The sequence below is a fragment of the Papaver somniferum genome, chromosome 5 (assembly GCF_003573695.1).
Source record: "Papaver somniferum cultivar HN1 chromosome 5, ASM357369v1, whole genome shotgun sequence".
Lineage (NCBI taxonomy): Eukaryota > Viridiplantae > Streptophyta > Magnoliopsida > Ranunculales > Papaveraceae > Papaver > Papaver somniferum.
Genome location: NC_039362.1, coordinates 17,003,554 through 17,007,523, shown reverse-complemented (window position 1 = coordinate 17,007,523; position 3,970 = coordinate 17,003,554).

The following is a 3,970-nucleotide window of genomic DNA, read 5'->3' as shown; positions in this document are numbered from 1 at the left end:
ATCTTCTTGTTTTTGTTAGAATAATAACTAGAGTTTGGAATAGCCATTATTGTGATTACACATAGCTATGTCCAATGTTTTCATCTTCATGTTTTTTAGATTTATTGGTTTAAATTCTAAATTTGTTTGGAAGATGATTTTTGCAGTATTAATCTTTATGATTTTATATATTGCAATATTGTTATGGTATATGTGTGTTGGCGTCCGTGAACTATGATTGTCTCATACCTTGTCAAAAGTAAAGTCTTTTGTATGTCGATATGCATGTATTGATAAAAGAATGAATAGATTTTTGACAAATACAAAAGTTAAGCGTATTGTGTCAATTATTGATGGAAGATAGGTTAAAATCTTTTGTTTGCAACTATTGAATGTCGTTACGTGAATAGTGATGGAAAATAGAATGAATCCTTGTGTATTCCGCAGTATTGATCTTCCCTGATCCATATTTTATGTATTATTGTGAGGCTCCGTAAAGTGTCTTATGTTGAGCATTAAACGACCAAGTTGATTATTTTTATGATTAGCTTAGTTGTTGTTCCGTGAGGTACTTTATGTCGAGCATATTCAACTAAATTAATCATCTTGTTTGGTTATTTAGTTGTTGCTCAGTAAGTTTTCTTATGACGAGCATGACCAATTAAATTGATTACTTTTGTGATTAGTTTGGTTGTGTATTTCAATTAGATTAATTATGGGTTCTCTTGTGATTAATCTAATTATATATTTTTGAGTCTCCATAAGTTCACTTATGTTGAGCATTTTTCGATTAAATTAATCATGGGTTCTCTTCTGGTTAATTTATTTGAGTATTTTGGATTCAAATTCATACTTGAATGTGATTTGTTATGTCCAAAGAAATCCTTATTTTCTTTCGAAATTAAGGTACCTCTTGTTGTTCTTTCGAGAATGACATTTTATCGGGGAGAGTTCTTAATTGAACTTGTGCTTAATTGCCAAATCTTTATCGCGAGTGCGGCTGTGAAATATTATAGGGGTTATCTTGTATATTTATAAACTCCTTGATGAATGCATTTAGCTTTGGCTTTATGATTGCATCTAAATAAGATGATATGTGTTTCTTTTTTTTGGTCATGAAATGTCTCTTTCGGAAATTTCATTAGGATCCCGTTCTTGTACCTTTGCCAATTTTATTGACAAAAAGGGGGAGAATTAATATGTAGTTCACACTACAAATACATATGGTTTTCGGATCATTATGTTAGGGGGAGTGGTTTCCATGTGAGATGGAGTATTGACTAAGGGGGAGTGATACATATCACCATAGTATTGTTGTTGAAGTTATGATACAATTGAACTTTGACTTAATGATACTATGACACTGTATAACAATGATTGAGAACTCTTGTTTTCACGTTGTTATAGCTACGGATTTTCAACAACGATGATGTTGAACTTACAACCTTTGGGATCATTGGAGTACTTGGAAGTGACGAAGATTTCGAGTAATGTTGAAGATTAGACATGTGTAATAGGAGCTATAAAAGTTAATTTATTTATTTTTTGTATTCCATATGTATTGATAGTTTTGTCACTAAAATTGACAAAGGGGGAGATTGTTAGAGCATTGCTCGGTCGAACTCGCATGATATCTCAAGCATGTTTGTCAATGTTAGTGATCAACTGTAAGTCTTGATTTCTAGTCTACTATAGCTAAGGTCTCAGACTAGGATAGAAAGTGTGGTTGAACTCAAGAACTCCATGGCAATCATCATACAAGACGAAGGACTACTCAAGAAACCGGTGGATCTTCATCGACTAAAAGGTATGTGGAGACTTGAACTTATCTATCACTCAAAAGTCTATTTATCTCCTATCTTGAGTCTAAAGTCGTTTTGCTATATAGACTTAGATAATACACATTTGCTATTTCGAGACGAGTTTATCTCGCCTATCTATTTCTCGAAATATATGTTGGTAAGCTTTCGCTTTAACCAAGTTCATCTTTACCTAGTGACGAAAGTCATGACAAGTTTCAATCACTTTGAAAATTGCTTACTTTGACGAAAAATAGTTTGTGAATAACAACTATAGAATATCAACGTCCTCTAAGAATGTTTCAATGATTGAATTGAGAGTTTAGATTATATAACCATTGGAGGATACAAGCATTGTTGTGAAAACACATATATGTATAAGTCCTTATTCCTTGAACCGAAGTTTGCGAACTTTGTTGATCAAGAGAACCGGCATGGTGGCGTGAGCCAAGTCCGCAAACTGGCGGAAATTCTCATCCTGAGAAATTCTGTTGGAGTTTGTGAACTTCGTCCGGGAACTTAAGTCCGCGAACCCAGTCTGCGAACTTGAGTAGCTTATATCTAAAAATGATGTTTGTGAAATTGTTCTTATATAAAATAAGGAATGCAAATTGCAAACCGTGGATATATAGTTCATGAACCGATTCGAGTGAATCAAATCGTTTTTGCTTCGATTGTGTCTTGTGTAGTTACATAAGATTTCCTTGCAATTGAACAACTCTCTAACTAGTTCATTTGAGTCACTTGAACTAGTTATGGTGAAGAAGAATATGGTTGATATGAAAGTGATCATATGGCTAACCATTTGGTTGACTATTGTTGAACCAACAAATATACAAGTTTGGGTACGGTTACATAAGCCTAGAAACGTGCATTTTATTTGTGTGTAACAAGCTAGTTTTCGATCTAACAGTTGAAAGATATTAGTTTGAATCTAATAAGGTTTTCATCTAACGGTGAATATTGAATGCTTTGTTACCAAGCTAACATTGATTGCAAACCCTGATTTGAAAGACTATATAAGGGAGAACTCTAGCAACTGGGAAACCTAATCCCCACACCTTCTGTGTGATACTAGTTATGCTAAGCTAGAGTTGATTCTCCTTTAACCTTTGGATTTTTCTTCTAAACCAGGTTAACGACTTAAAGACTTAAAGACTTAATTGGAATTGTGAAGCCAGACCGATACTACTTTCTCGTAGTTGTGTGATCTGATCTTGTTGTTTCTATCGTACGAGTACAATTGTAATAATTTGCTTGAGATTGATATCTCCGATAGGCAAGATATAAAAGTAATCACAAACACTTCGTCTCATCGTTTGTGATTCCGCAATATCTTTTTTCGCTGCGTCGATTAAGATTATTGTGAGGTGATTGATAATACTAGGCTGTTCTTTGGGAATATAAGTCCGATTTATCAATTGGTTCTTGTTCACCTTGATTTATCAAAAGACGGAACAAAACTCGTAGGTATATTCGTGGGAGACTGATTTATCTATTACCATATACTTTTCTATGTGATACATATTTGTTTATTAAATTTTTCGACTTTGGGTCGTAGTAACTCTTAGTTGTGGGTGAGATCAGCTAAGAGAATCAAGTACGTAGTATCCTGCTGGGATCAGAGACATAGGAGAATTACTGTACCTTGGATCAGTGTGAGATTGATTGGGGTTCAACTACAGTCCAGACCGAAGTTAATTTGGAGTAGGCTAGTGTTTGTAGCGGCTTAATACAGTGTGTGTTCAATATGGACTAGGTCCCGGAATTTTTCTGCATTTGCGGTTTCCTCGTTAACAAAATTCTGGTGTCTGTGTTATTTATTTTTCGTATTATATTTTGTTATATAATTGAAATATCACAGGTTGTGCGTTGTTCAATCAATTAGAATATCCGACCTTTTGGTTGTTGATTTAAATTGATTGACACTTGGATATTGGTCTTTGGTACCATCCAAGTTATCTCTCTAGTATTTGATAAAGACTCGCAGATTTCTATTTGCTTGGGTATATATCAAATCGAGAGATTGAGATATAAACTCTTTGATTTACTTTTTATCTAGATTGAGTCTGACTGTCTAGTTCTCTAGAAAGTATATTGGAGTTTGTCCATACAGATTGCTAAGCGAAATATTGGGTGTGGTTGTTGTACCCCCGCTTTTTCAAGAATTGGATTGACTATTCTTTTTCAAG